At 36.9% G+C, this 16,383-nt stretch overlaps 1 protein-coding gene across 1 annotated transcript in view; it reads right to left on the bottom strand.

Annotated features, from left to right (window-relative positions):
• Positions 1-14,326, bottom strand: part of LOC127663282 (neuroblast differentiation-associated protein AHNAK-like) — a 33,487-nt gene extending 19,161 nt beyond the window's left edge. Inside the window, exon 1 of the mRNA XM_052154789.1 lies at positions 14,099-14,326. The gene's annotated coding sequence lies outside the window, so the exon portion shown is untranslated. The remainder of the gene's footprint in view (positions 1-14,098) is intronic.
• Positions 14,327-16,383: the final 2,057 nt, after the last annotated feature.

The following is a 16,383-nucleotide window of genomic DNA, read 5'->3' as shown; positions in this document are numbered from 1 at the left end:
GGATTAAACCATATGGTTTAATCCTCATATGGATACATTTTATGCTGCTTTTATGTCTTGGGCCCCATTGACCATAGAAAAAAAGAGAGCCATGTGAGTCCAAGACAGCAGAAGAGTGAGAAAAATATTGAGAGAATTATCTTCTATTTTTGGGGTAAACTATTCCTTTAAGTAAAAAGATAACAACCAATACTCATTCTACTATTAACTAATCTCTTGAATAGCAAAACCTGAACAAAAATTCTGGCCAGGTGAAACATGACCACTATTGGAGCAATTAACATTTTTCCAGGTATGGAAAAAGCTTTATATCATGTGATCATGAGTTTCAAGGGATGTATGCAAGTTATTTCAGTAATTTGAATCATCCCTTGATTCAAAATAGAAGGTATACACACTTCTGAAAAAAGCCTGACCCAGACCTTAGTGGATTACAGAAAGAATGCAGAGACTCAAACAAAATATGTGAATAAAATGCTGCAAAACAGAGGATATTACCATCACTCAGGCAGGATTAGAATTGTAAATGCTGGTGTGCAACTCCCTACTATTCCTAGACCTAACCAGTGATAAAGAAATTAAAAAAAATTCTATCATCACTTATCAAGCATGCAATAACAGCATAATTCACAATATTGTGCATTCATACAGACATATCAGATTATGTATATTATTCCTCCAAAACACTTTCGAAGCCCTTAACAATGAGCAAAATACAGGATATGAGAGACCCCATGGAAGCCGTGTGAGCCAAGCCAGAAACGAGCCTTCTTATTATTGTTGGCAGGATCAGGTATTTACAAAAGGAGAAGGGTGAAACCAACAGTACTATGTACTCTGCAAGCAGGGCAATAGCTTATTATTTCACTCCCTGCATGCCACATGTTCTGTCTCTTAACATGTTGCCACACCCTACACCCTCTACCGCCATTGCATGCATGTTCCACATCCTTTAGCCCCCTAAAAGCTATAGGATCTGCAGAACTATTTTGGCAGTCCTTGTTCTCACAGCTCTGACAGATTCCTGGCAGTGTGCCATGAAAGGAGCAAATTATCTGAGTGGGAGGATAGGAGAAGAGGGAAACATGATTAAAAAAAAGGGGGGAACTCTGATTATAGTTCCAATGGAATGGGGCAGATCTGCACGTCCATGAGAGTGTAAAAAAAAGGTGCAGAAGAGGCAAAAAACAGGCCACTAAACCAGGGGTAATTAAACTTTTCTGACACTTGGACCCCCCCAGTAGATGTGATCAGTAACACTATGACAGGTATAATACCTTCATTAATAACATTAACAAACTATCAACCAGAAATATAAAATAGTAACAGATCACATGAATCCCATTTAGAAGTGCATTTTGCACTGAAAATAATATATTGTTATATTCTTAAGAATTTCCTTATATGTATTAAAAATTCCACCAACATCCCCCTGTTGAAAACTCAAGGCACTAATAGAATTGCATTACACAAGCAGGCAGGTTTTACTTTACTCTTAACCACATATATTTCAAGTTGCAGAGACTTGAATGAATCAGGCACCTTCAAGCGCTGTACAGATTCCTTTTCATTGGAAAATTGAGTGTCTTTGGCTTTCACAAGGGTAAAAACAAACAGTGTCACTGGTAACCACAGCATTATCAGAGGGTATTTGTTTAGCGCAGTTGGCTTTTGCCCAGAAACATATGATCTGTTATGATCCAAGTGTAAGAAGACACTTCACAATACCTCCAGTGTTTGTGCATCATAAGACAGTGAACACCCTACTACTTCAGCAATGAACACAGCTGTCAAGTTATAACGAGAACCTTTAAAAGTGGTGTGTAATTTTATGATGTTAAAATACTTTCTCCTATCCCAGCTTAATATAATACAATCAAGTAAGCCATTCACAGACTGATTTCCCTGAAAAGTGTAAACACTGTGGCCCTATCAAAACACTGCTCTTTTTGTTGACAGATGGGGAGTGTTTTAGAAGTCTATTTGAAAATATTTGTGCAATTTCTTTTGGTGACATTAGTGGCACAGAAATTACACACTTTACCTTGAAGCAGGCCAAGCTGTGAGGTCTAGCAATGAAGGGCAACGAAGTGTGCACAACAAACGAAACAAAAAAGAATAGCCTTGGCTATTTATACTGATAAATAGAGATGCTGGTAAAACATTGGTACCCTCTTAGAAAGCATGTTCATTAGGCCTTATAATCATCACAACACACATATCTCACAAGTATTGTGATGATTTGGCACACTTCTGCAGCTCTTTATAAGTTAGTCTGACTTGGCAAGCTAGACTCCGGCATTGGGACTCACACAGCAGCTCTTAACGCAAGGTCTCGCAACCGTGAGAGAAGGCAAATGCGGTGGACCAGGAGTGTCATGTTACTCAATGCTGACTTTTCACTGTAGGTATGGTTATGTAACCTCAAAGTGGATTTTACGATTAACATTAAAAGCAAGTCAGATTGTGTGCTTGGATAAGATGTATGGGTTTATGTCATTTCATTGGTAATTTTATGCATCAAGAAGTCATATTGCTTTAGTTATTCACCAAATTCAAAATGCACCTACAATGAATACATGCAGTGAGTTCCCTTTTTCTTCAGAAATGCTGCCCCACCCTAGCTGGTTTTTACTTTTCTATGGTTTGCCCTAAGAGGGCGACAGTGACTGAAACAGTTACAATATGAACACACAAAACAGGGAGTTTAGATGAACCTATGCCAAGAGATTACATGTCAGCACAAGCTTAAACGTTTCCTCTCGATTTTTCTGTTGAATAATTGTCAGACTAGTTTACACTATGCTGAAACACAATTAGGGCTTTATTTGTGTTTAATCCTCAAGTGTGATAGGTCACTTTGATAAGTAGCAAGTGTGAACACTGTAATTGTCAAATACAATTGCAAACATCACTCCCTCAAAATAAACACAACCGCATATGGCCACCAATCCACCCTGTGCTTCCAGAGTGGAAATCAATTGGCCTGCTACAGAAAATACAGTTGAAGTCAGAAGTTTACATACACCTCAACCAAATACTAGAGATGCACCTATTGTGAAATTCTAGGCCAATACTGATGTTTAAAATAACAATTTGGCCTATAGCCGATACCTATTTAATTATTTTGTTATTTAATCCCCCTTTTGTGCCAGTGAAACAAAGAAATCTTCATTATAAAAAATAAATTAGCTGTTTTTAAGTCTTTAACAAACGTACAGTAGAAACATGGGGCTGAACATGGGCCTCTTTACAAAACAAAAATTGGCCTCTTAGGAAATGCCTTCCCATACTTTTGCAAGCCAGCAGCTGTACGTACTGTGTGTACCATGAGCACTCCGACTGACCTGAGAAATATTTACTCTCAGAATATTTCACCAATCATGAAATGTGTCCCGTATTTCTGTTGGCTGTTTAAAAGAACTAGCAATGCCCAATTTGCAAATGAATAATTCTTCTGAGTTGATTCTTTTCAGTGAATTTGCCAAACGGGCTTGCAAAATGGTCTGAATTGATTCGTGATTCAGAACAAATCTCACTGAATCATTTGGAGCTGTTTTTCACACAGTAAAACAGCATCTGGATATTTATGAATACAGTGCTGGATACACTGTCTTTTTGAGAGGTAACTTTGAGAAACTTCAGCTAGTGCTGTGTCATGTGAACAAGGGGCTGTTCAAACTGAACGTGTTTTTGCATCCGCTCATGCTGTTTTTCAATCATCTTCCATGTAAACATTCGCTAGATGGATGTCTTTTGACAACTGCGTCACGTTTCACAGTGTTTTTATCATCTCTCACGGGACCACAGCATTTTTAGAAGCCGTGTCAAGTTAAAAAAAAACGTCTTCAACTGATATAAACGCATCTCGAGACTCCTGCGTTCTGCTCTATTCATTGTGATGCGTTTTGCTTTTTAAGCACGAAAACACTTCTGTCTGAACAGTTACTGGAAGAAATGCATTAGCCAATAGTTACATGAATGTTACTCGTACTCAAGAAAATAAATAAATGCTTATCTCAAAATCAACAGAATTGAACACTTTGGTGTTGGTATTATAGTACCACCAGTTGGATCTTCTCAGAATCTGCAGCTGGGTAGGCAACTGTTGTCCAAGTCGACTGCAAATAACCAACGCATATAAACCGATAAACATTGGCCACTGCCATCGTGAAATGACATTGTATTTGCAGATTGCAGATTAAAAACTGACATCAGTTTATGCTTCTTGACATCATTTTCAAGCTGCTTAAAGGCACAGTTAACTTAGTGAATGTAAACATCTGACCCACTGGATTTGTGATTTCAATTCAACAATTCTTTGTGAATTAAAAAGTAAAACAATCTGTCTGTAAACAATTGTTGGAAAAATGTATTGTGTCATGCACAAACTGTATTTTGCTAATATATCATTTGTGAAATGGTTAAAAAAAATACGAGTTAATGACTTCAACTGTAAATCCTTCGAAAAGCAAGATTTTCCTGTTACAAAATCATACTTCAAAAACCACAACTTACTCAACTTTTTTTTTAAACCATCACTGTCACCTAGGCATTCTTTTTCATTGTAACCATGCCAATGCTATGAAACTGTCACTTGTCACAAGCAGAATAAGGTTTCTCTGACAGAAAACTATCAAATAATGTGCAAATCCTCATCTGATAGTCTAAAAGCTTCATGAGTCACATATTTCACTTCACACAAAGTGGACTATCAAACATCTTTATCTACCCACCTTACCTTAAGCATGCAAAGCAGAGGCACTGAATCAATACATTTTACTCACTAAAAAGGTTTAGATGACTGATTCACAAGTGCAACCATGCTTCAAGCAGTCTAATATTTGCTCAATTCCAACTCAGTATTTGTTTTGATATCCTGAATCTCTGGTTAAAGAGGCCCTTTTATGCTTTTTGGTATTTTACCTTTCCTTTGGTGTAATATAGCTGTAAAAGTTCAGCAAAGTTACAAAGTCCACAAAAAAGGGAGTTATTCTCTCCCACAGACAACACTGCTCAAGAACTACAATAAACGGGCTGTTTGTAGTCCAGCCATTTCTTCCGTAAAGTATCTACGTCACTATGTAACTCATTTGCATAATGCCCGCCAAAGGGCTACTTTGGCCCACCCTCCGGGATGAGTTGGGTTAGTGTTGTCGCCATGCTGCAAAGATGCTGTTTTCTTCACTGCAAAAGCAAAACGTCTTTGTTTGGACTGCTAAAAAGGCAGACAAATTGAAGAATCAGTGGTTAAAATTTATTTTAATTATTTAGCAGTAGAACCACAACCAATACCGGATTTTAAAGATGGTTACTCCTGAAGGATGGTGCAGTTCCCACTTTTTTGGGACAATCTGGCACTTCAAGATCATAGCCTGTACGTATGCTTGATTATTTGTGGATTTATCTCCTACCGAGAGTTCAAACATGGAGTTTTGTGTTGAAATAGATTTGCTAATCAGCTGCGAGCCCACTTTTACCTATTATTGTGTAGAATTATGCAGATTGTTTATCATATACTATCATGAATAGTGATCAAATGTGAAGATGGATTTATTTTTACAAACAGTAATTTCATGTCTGCAAACCACGGTAGTGCTCGGCTAACTGTCCATTAGGTCTATGCGATATAGCCAGAATTATTATCATGATATTCTTTTCATATTGTTCGATATTTATCACAATATACATTCACATTTACACACTGTACTTTGTTTATTTCAAAGTTGGCAGAAGAAAAAATAAATTCTAAACAGACAAAATAGTCTCTACAAAACTGCACAAGGGGTCCAGAGACAGCCAAAGCAGTGGGGTCTGAGGGATCTTTTACCAAAATATAAAAAAACATGTAGTTTATCAATTGAGTGCATTTGAAAATGAATGTTAATAGATAATCAGTCCATTATCATAATGACAGCAGTCCAGTATTTGTTTGAATATTTTTATATTAAAATGAAATATTTTTATATAGCTTTAGATTCAGATACCCAAGTATGGGAGTATAGAAGCCCTTGTGACTGTGGAATGATACTGTATGGGGGCTCAGGGGTGTCCCCCGAGAGACAATTTAGAAAAAGTCTGAATGGAACATTATTATATTTTCATTACAAGCGAGAAAGATTAGGCTACCAATTAGTAATTGTATTGTCTTTCCTTGTCATCCATCCCAGAAATGATGACATCTGATTAACTTTCATAAAATTAGAACAGAAATCGATTTGTTTATTATAAAACTATGGTCTAAAAGGTAACTTATGCGGCGCCTCATGTCGACACACATGCAGGGAAAAGAGGCAACGTGTGCAGAGCGGAACAGGGCATAAACGATGCGTATTCGGTGCTGGAGTAAAACACTCAAGACTGCAGCGCAGAAAGATCAGAGCTGGTGTACACAGCACTGTAGTTCTGTCGCGCTTTTCACAAGAGACGATGAGAGCGCATGTTGTCATGAAGTCTTGCAGTGCGGATGTAATCAATCCGGTGTCCGAAGTAGCCTAATCGTTCGTAAGGCAGCTAACATTAGCAAGTTCATCCAATCCAACCATACGTTTCCACTGGCGCGTTGCGAGCTAAGCTGAGAGAGCGTTTTCAATTAATTCCTATGAAAGCAGAGCACCATGCTCGCAATGTGGATTGTAAGATTGACAGCGGTGCAGAGCAAACTCTTTCCTAGCATTGTGAGCATCTTTGAGCAGATTTCTTCCGCGCCAGTGGAAACGCAGCCTGAGAAAGCCAAACTGCTTGTGTTTTTAGCGACTCGGACTCAAACTGTTATGGCAAAAACCGATGGCAATAGTGTTTTCAGCTGTTAAGGAAGCCTGAAACTCAGTTAGGGTAAGGTGCATTACATTTCCGACCCACGTTCTACGCGGTTGACCAATCACAACAGACAAGGCCAGCTGACCAATCAGAGCAGACTGGACTTTAAAGGAGGCTTTAAAGAGACAGGACAAAGTGTTTGAGCCAGAGGATGAAAAAAGGTTTAGCAGAAATTTACAATATGGAAAAAATTGTTTTTTTGAACAAAAGCATGTAAAGCTATTCTTGTAGACCCCCAAAATAATATCATGAACCTGTAAATTAGCATAATATGGGCTCATTAAGCAAACGAGATAAGTGTCCATTGTTCAAATGCTATAGGCTGTATATCAAGTGACTTTTCACCAATTAATGCTGGTGCATTAAAGAGGAAGTGTAATTTCTGTGTTGCTAACATCAAACAGAATTGCAAAAATAGCGAATTTAAACAATTGGTCTCCGAAACAGACAGTTCTGACTCCTGCCCCAAACTTTAGGCTCACTGGGATACTCAAACAAACAGAGATATTTCCAAAAGCACCAAAGAGCTACTGTGTATATATATATATTTAGAGGAATCAACCTACGACTGCTTTAAAGAAAACTTAAAATTGGAAAAATTTGACCTTAGAATTTGCCCCATGGCTTTCATTCTAATTTAGTGTTCCATATGATGTACTTGCATGCGCCTGTTTGTTAAAAAAATTAAACGAGGCTGAGCACAAAGAGATATCTGTTTTAAGCTTGTCGGCCTGGGCTACAGAAATGTTGGGAGTTTGTCAGTTTCACAGACATGCCTTTGAGGCCATTGAAGCAATGATGCATGACAAGACCAGATGCATGAGAAATTTCTGTGAACAACGATTAAAGATCAATTAAATGGTAGTTCAACTGTAAAACAATTATTTCATATGACTGAGGTCTGTTCATAGCTGTGGTTATTTGAAATTGAGAGGTTCTCCCTACAGCAGTAAATCAAAAAGAGACTTCTCATTTAACATACAGTGGAATCAGCACAGACGGATAAACACTTGTGGGGACCTGCCCTGATATTTCTTTCTCCCCAGTACTATTACACTGTTTTTGACTCTTAACACAGCAAGAAAACAAATGTAAACAATAAAAGTGATCATTTAGCGCTGCCCCAAGAGAGCTGTATTTTTACACATATAATCAACACTCCTTTTTCGTCCCAGTAAAGGATGGATAAACCTGCTCTAAATGTTTACAAAGCCATGAGGAGTTTGCAGCTCCCTGTGCATGGTAAGTTATGAAAATGACCTACTGTTCCATGGGGAAGAGCTCCTCACAGGTCCGTGGGGTCGCATTGGTAGGAAAGAATACACAAATTTTTTTCTCCTCTTAGCTGCTAGCACAAACTTCATTGTCTTTTATTTGGAAAGCATTGCTAGAACCTCTCACTACACAGTTATTTCTGAACAGAGAATGAAATGGGCTTGTTGTGATAAAGGCCAATCTGGACTAGGCTGTCACACTATTTGCAAAGAACAACATTTGGCAGAGCAGCTGTGTACACTCAAAGGGGTGACATCTAGGAGTCCTCTACTTAGTTGTATCACGTTTGCGGTCACCTCGCTAAAGGTGGAGCATGAAGAACAAGACCGCTGGTAACAAACAGGTTTAATAATAATGATGAATAACAAAGTTTTGTAGTTTTATGTTAAAGCATGCTCTGAGCTGTATACACATTAGGGCTGCAACTAACGATTATTTTGATAATCGATTAATCTAATGATTATTAGAATGATTATTTGACTATTCGCCGGTTATTGCAAAGATTAATCATTAGCTCTTAACCTCTTATGCAGCTTGTGCCCCGACTTAAAAGGTTGGATTAAACGTGCTTACTAACAATAAAGAGGACAAAATAATTTTTTTTAAATACTTCTAAATGACATTCATGGAATTAATAGGAAAAAAATACTTTTTATTAAGTTTAATTCAGTAAAGAAATTCACTGCAAAAAATCCTATTGTTATCAAGTGTTTTTATCTGGTTTTCCATTTAAAATTGTCTATAAAACTAAATACATTTACTTGAGAAGCAACATATAAGATATTTAGACTTGATTTAACAAAATGTATCTTAAATATAAGTGTATTTTTTCACTTGGTTATACTTCTGCGAGTGCAGTAAAGACAAAATATACTTATATTCAAGATCTATTCTTTAAAAGCAAGTCTAAATATCTCATATGCTGCTGCTCAGTTGAATGCATCTTTTTTAAAGGATTTTATGATATTTAAAAATATTTGGATTTTTAATATTATATTCAACATTCTCAGAAAAAAAAGATTCTTCTGCAGTAGAGCTGCTAAAGAAAATGTACGTTGTTTTAAAGGAGTTTTAGATATTTATATTGGAAAAGAAGCCAAAACAAAATCAAATCAAAAAATTATTTTTTTGCAGTGTATGTTGAGGTGAAGATTACCCTCTTTCACCTTTCTGTTCACTTCAATCCATCTTTAACTCACAAAAAACAAACTCCCTCTTATTAATAAAGCTGCATATTGCCAGTTTTCTTCACGATAAGAAACGCATTGGGTGTTTCCTTTAAAGAGCTCCAGCTCCAATTATTCCACAATGAGAGTGCTTCTGAATTTACTTATTTTGGATTTTTTGTATAATTCCCTCATACTTTGGGATCTACATCACCTGAAGCTGTTTGGAAAGTTTAGAGTGCATCTGGACTGTGAGCGGTGTTGCCATCATTACAGTTTAATGTGATCCCATGTTATGTTAAATGAGATCAAACGACTATTCGACAACTAACATTTTTGTAGATGTTGTCGATAATGTCGACTAATCGTTTTAGTCCTAATACACATACACAGCATGGATAAAATGGCTTAATTTCATAACATAAATCATTTTATATGCTTAGTATATAAGAAAGACTGGTACTAGAACAGAATACTACCATAATAACAGGCCTGAGATATGTCAAACAGCACCACAATTCTGCTTCGCGCAGAAGACATTTGGCAACAATGCCACAAATAAAATTAAAAAGAGCAGAGTTTATGGCATAACACAGTCTGCAAATGTTGCATCCGAAGTAGAGGATATGCCCTTCGTACAAGAGAGAAATTACATGCACACCATCTCTCACACAGCCTGCACACATAACAGTGAGCCCCAAGCCTCTCCCAGGCTGCCAGTCACACACATTCCTTGATAGAGCCATCAGGCCAGCTGGAAGAGAGCCCAGCCTCTCCTGCAATGACTAACTCCAAAGCAAAGTCTTATTCTCTACCCAATCACTCAACTCACCCAGTGGGTCTGAGCTGGGTACAAAAACAGGGTACTCATTTTCAAGCTTTCCATTGACTAACATTAAAAAGAGCAAATTTTCTTAGTTCTTAGTACTCCAGTACAAATGTGAGGTATCCCAACTATAAATCTTAATTTATAACTGCTCGCCAATGCCAAGGGCCGTTAGATAAGTGATCGTAGAATTGTTGGGCAGATGACCAGACCACTAATTATAAAAAAGCCATTGCTAGTGTATTAATGCCACACTGTTTCCATTAAAATGTTGTAATGTTTAAAAAGGAGGCACGCGCACATACAGTAAGCAATTAGACAAAGCAGCAACAAAACAAGTGTGGCCTTTGGCTTGGATGCTTTGCAATTAGCAGACACTTTTTCAAAAGCAAATTACAGGACACTCTTTAAAGTGACAAGTGTTAAGACATTTTTCATCATCAAATGCTCATCAATCATTTGTCTTGCTGGAAGCAGGCAATTTCTGGTGTAAAAACAAGAGCTGAGGCATTCATGGAAAATCAGGATAACTACCATTTGGTTAAATGTTCCACTTTTACTTCCATGTGGACTCGATTCAAAAGCCACATTTTACCACCCTCTCGGGCAAAGATGAGCACTTTCATCTTACTGTGAATATAAATTCTATTTAGAGGAACAATGTGTAAGAGACAATGTGTAACTAAAATCGTTCAAAAAGAGAATTTTTAGGAAGTACCTTTGAACCATTATCACTTTCAAAAGGTGCTATAGTAAGTTGCACTAATAGCATGTTGATGAATTCAATGTTGAGACTTGCAATGAGTCACTTCTTTTTTGTCTATCTTGACTTGTTTATTTATGCAGTTAATACGGCTTTTCAAACTGAGTCAAAGTGTATGAGTCAGTGATCAAACACAGTAGTGATGCTTGTGGCAAGGTGGTTCTCTTACGGGCTGAAATATATTTAAATCATTATCGGTTGATTTCATAGGTCTATAATGCCACTGACAATCATTCTGTAGAAATGAAATGGCATGTGGTTTAGAACATCCGAATCATTTGCTTCAAAACTCTTCATTGACCGAACACACAACTAGAGACAAACTCATGTAAACTTTGCAAAAATGCACATAGATGAATGCTTGCAGTCCATATTATCATGCTGCTGCACACAAGAAGATATACATCACTGCATAACAGGAATAGTGTGATGTAGTATGAGCCAGTCAAACATTAACTACATCAAGACATGCTGATCATTGAATCCTTTTAAAGCACACTTTCAAAAGCATCGGTTCAATTAAAATTAGATCTCAGTGCCTATTTAGGTTAATTGTTAGGTAAATAGTTCCATTTAACATAGGCATGCATGCAACTTTGCTACAATGTAATACATATGCTCCTGGGAACTGTGAAAATGTATTGCTCTGTATATTTGCTGTTCCTCATTGATATGGAATATTGTTTGGTAATTTCAAATTACAGCACAGCTACTAATACATAATTGAAGCAACAAACCCAGGCCATGGACAGACTTAACACACCTTGAAGCCAATTTTAAATCTATAAACAAGATAACTACTGACATCTGATGTTATCAAATGCATTTACATTTTACATTCACATTTATGCATTTGGAAGACGCTTTTATCCAAAGTGACTTACAGTGCACTTATTACAGGGACAATCCCCCCCGGAGCAACCTGGAGTTAAGTGCCTTGCTCAAGGACACAATGGTGGTGGCTGTGGGGATTGAAACAGCCACCACCACACCACTATCTATCTAGGTCTATAACAGCAGTCCACCAATTAATAAAAATAGAAAATATTTCTACTGCGGCCATACTAGCAAGCAGATGTTGAGATGTAGTAGATAGATGATATGGCACAAAATTATTACTGCAATACAATGAACCTAATATTAATTTCAACTTGTGTGTAAAACAATTCACAGAACATAATACATACAATTAAAAAATAAATTATAAAAAAAAAATCAAATGCAGTTAAATAGACCAATTTGGAATAAATGCATATCTGTTTGTATGCAACAAGTTGAATTTACACATTTCATTAAAAAAAAAAAAACCTATGTAAGTGATCAACAGTGAGTTATCCTTTACCAAAAATCTACAAATCTGCCCTTCTATAAAGACATGCGTATGTCTGACTATGTCTTACAACATGACTCTGCCCAAATAGAAAATTATTTAATCTGAATGTACGACTCTGACACAATAGCAATATTGGCAGAGACTTGATATTTCGCCAACTTTGTTTTAACTTCAATCCAGTGTTTCTCGTTTGAGCATGACGTGTACCAAGATAATGCAACGAAGTCTCAGCCCAAACATAGTATTTCAAATCTCTTTAATGAGCCCAACATCATATCATATTATCTCTTAAACCAACCATGACAGTAACTTATCTGTGAGGGTTAATCAAAATTTCACAGATATTTGAGCCCTTTCAATCTATAGCCTTTTAAACAAATTGAAATCAAAGGAAGATCAAGATGTAAGAAAACAAACAAACAGCAACTGTAAGCCACAGTTAGGAAGCCCGATGCTCCTCTTTTGGCGTGGAGTGGATGGCAAGTCCACGACATCCTTTAACGAAATGACAGAGGAAGTGTGCACAAGTCCAGACTCTTTCCGTTTCACACTGGAATAGCAAGTTCTAAGAAGCATGCCCTTAACTGACCCATCAACACAGAGCAGAAGAAAGTTGTGCATGCACTGTAAACCTCCAGGAAAATGATGCATAAGATAATGATACACAGACCCCATTTCTAAGTCTAAACATTGTTGCTACTAAACATCCAAATCCTAAATAATTCAAGATAAGGAAGATGCTTCCTGCTCTGTTTTTGACCAAACACTTTGCAACCTTCAGATAAAACCAAGGTTGAAATACAAGACAGTGCTGAACTTGAGGCAACCCCAGTCATTGTCAAACGTAACCACCTCTGGCATTGTAAAGTTCAGCACTAAATATTACTAACATTTTCATTTTAAAAAGTTGCCCTTGTATAGTTGTACTCCTTCAGTATTGAGAATCTAATATTGACTTCTTTAGTTTGCCATGGAGTCATCTCTTCTGTCAAAACAGAAGAGAGCTTTGGGTGTGGCAGCAAGGGGGGCGGGCTCCAAATACTCCTCTTGAAAACACTGCTCATGTGCATACACATTTATAAAAGCTATCTTATATCAGGTAAAGTCCAAAACAAGTTCTTAAATGTCAACACCTCAATACACGTGTCCAAATCTCAGCATTTACCTGCAACGTTCCCTTTTAATAAATGTATTTAATTCTCTTAGTCTCTTTAGTTCTAGTAGACCAAAGTCATGCAGCAGTTCGGCATAAATAAAAAGTCTTACTTTGCCCCTATGTACTTCAAACCTGGTTTCAATTAATAAGTCTTTCTAAACCACTACATTCCATTACCCCCTCCTTCCTTCCCCCTCTTACTCTCCACAGCCTGGCCAAAGCTCCAGGTTAAGAAAATCAAGCCAAAATTGGAGAGGATTCCCAAATTAAATACATACACGTACATATTCTAGGGATAATGAGAAAGTTTGAACCAAATGAAACCTCAATCTCAAAACACATAAGGATAGAATATCAGAGAACAATTCTGGGTCCTGAACTACTTGGGTGTATCTTTTGCATGACATGCAAAGTTTCAGGAAATTTCCCTTAATGACAAAAACGAACCCTGTTTTTTTTTAATGTTATCTTTTACCAGGTCAAGTTTAAGAAACTAAACACTGAAATCTGAACAATTGCAAACATTTAGTATTGTTGTGGAGAAATGTGGGCAACAGATGCAATTGTTGTGCAGATACACGCCCACTTTAAAAATGTTCGCACTTATAGCTGCTGGTATTTTAAAGTTTGTCATAAGACTTTCTTACAACCAAATAAACAAATATATAGTATTATTAAGACATATTTCAAACCTCTAATAAACTTCTGGGGAGGGAGAAAAAAAAAAACGAATTAAGCCTCAACAAATACACAAACTTACCTACAAACTTCAACACCTTTGCCGAAGCATCCTCCGAGGTGCACTTCTTTCTGCCACAGCCCAGAAAAGTTTTCCTCCCAAACCTTTTAGACACCTTCTAAACTTTTTCGTGTACTTTCTCTTTTCTCTTTCTCTTACTCGAGGCGTGAAAGCTTACTTGAGTTTTTATATTTATGGTTTTAATTTATTACTTCATGACACTTGCTTGTTCGCTCTCCTTTTCACGTTCGTGCTCGTAACTCCGGGCTATGGAGAATGGGGGCGTCAGAGTTTGAGCTGTAGTGTTCTTCGCTTGAGAAGTGGGCGGAGGTAACGGTGTAGCAGGGAGTGGTCGTTCATAATTTTAGCCCAGCCCATCCACCCACTGTTTGAGCGACATGCAAGTTCGAAACAGTGATAGAATATGAATATGTTGATTGAAAACATATTTATGTCTTTTCGTAGCTATACATAATCCCATCTTTCCAAATAAACTACTAAATCATACAATGACAGTTGACAAACAACACTAATTGACAGGCACGTGCACACATAGACATCAAAGGCGGCTTGAGCGCCTCCCCTTATTCTTCCTTGAGGGAAAGTACCCTTTTTTTCTGGGGTGCTTTTTTTCTTTTCTTTTTTTTTGAAATAAATGAATATAAAACTTAAATGGTGTTGGTTTTATTGATTTGTTGTCATTTGAAGAACTGCTTCATTTCATTCATAATGTGTCCATAGTGCAAGTAAGCATAGTTAGTGCCTTCTTTGATCTAGGCCTACATCATTTTCATACTTTTTTCGTACTAGAAAATCCTATGTATCTCTGGGGAAAATCATTTTGTGACCAGTCGATTGAACAAATATCACTGCAGTTTAATTATTTAATTATTTAAACTGGTGGCCAAAAGTTTGGAATAATGTACAGATTTTGCTCTTATGGAAAGAAATTGATACTTTTGTGAAGTGGCATTCAACTGATCACAATGTATAGTCAGGATATTAACAATGTGAAAAATTACTATTTCAATTTGAAAAAAATAAAATACTTCAATGTGCAGCAATGACAGCTTTGCAGATCCTTGGCATTCTAGCTGTCAGTTTGTCCAGATACTCAGGTGACATTTCACCCCACGCATCCTGTAGCACTTGCCATAGATGTGTCTTGTTGGGCACGTCTCACACACTTTGAAGTCTAGCAGAACCCACAAAAGCGCAATGGGGTTAAGATCCATAACACTCTTTTCCAATTATCTGTTGTACAATGTCTGTGTTTCTTTTTTGTTTTTCTGTTTCAAAAGTGGCTTTTTCTTTGCAATTCTTCCCATAAGGCCTGAACCCCTGAGTGTTCTCTTTACTGTTGTACATGAAACTGGTGTTGAGCGGGTAGAATTCAATGAAGCTGTCAGCTGAGGACATGTGAAGTGTCTATTTCTCAAACTAGAGACTTATTATCTTGTTTAATTGTACATCTGGGCCTTTCACATCACTTTCTGTCCTTGTTAGAGCCAGTTGTCCTTTGTCTTTGAAGACTGTAGTGTTCACCTTTGTATGAAATCTTCAAGCATTGTATAGCCTTCATTCCTCAAAACAATTATAGACTGATGAGTTTCTAGAGAAAGCTGTTTCTTTTCTTTTTATATATTATTTGCCATTTTTGGCCTTATATTGACAATAAGACATGCCAGTTTTTTGCATACTCTGGTGACTCAAAAACAAACACAAAGACAATGTTAAGCTTTGTTTAATGGACCAAATAGCTTTCAATTTAGCATAATTACTCAAGGATAAGGTGTTGGAGATGGCTGCTGGAAATGGGGCCTGTCTAGATTTAATCAAAACTTACTTTTCAAATAGTGATGGCTCTTTTCTTTACATCAAGTAATGTCCTGACTATACTTTGTGATCAGTTGAATACCACTTTGGTGAATTAAAGTACCAATTTCCTTCCAAAACATAAAAATCTGTACATTATTCCAAACTTTTGGCCACCAGTGTACCTGTATATTACATTACATCTTTCTAAACTTACAAACTGCTAATACATACTTGTGTAAAATGCAGGAATATGATAAAGATGCTTACAAAGCGTGTAAGGTATTTGTTAATGGCATTGGTGTTCACCATGGTATTGAGTATTTTAAAGTGAAACATTTGTATGACATGTTAAAGTTCTATACATTGAAAAAAATATAATTGAACAATTTTCAGATAAACTAAATGTATATTAGATTCCCAGAATATTTGTCTTCGTAAAATAAACCCAAAAGCCTGCTAAAAAAGGCCCCATATTAATTTACTACAAT

This window comes from Xyrauchen texanus, chromosome 23 (assembly GCF_025860055.1).
Source record: "Xyrauchen texanus isolate HMW12.3.18 chromosome 23, RBS_HiC_50CHRs, whole genome shotgun sequence".
Lineage (NCBI taxonomy): Eukaryota > Metazoa > Chordata > Actinopteri > Cypriniformes > Catostomidae > Xyrauchen > Xyrauchen texanus.
Note: the sequence above shows the minus strand (reverse complement) of the source record. Positions and strands in the feature narration are given on the sequence as shown.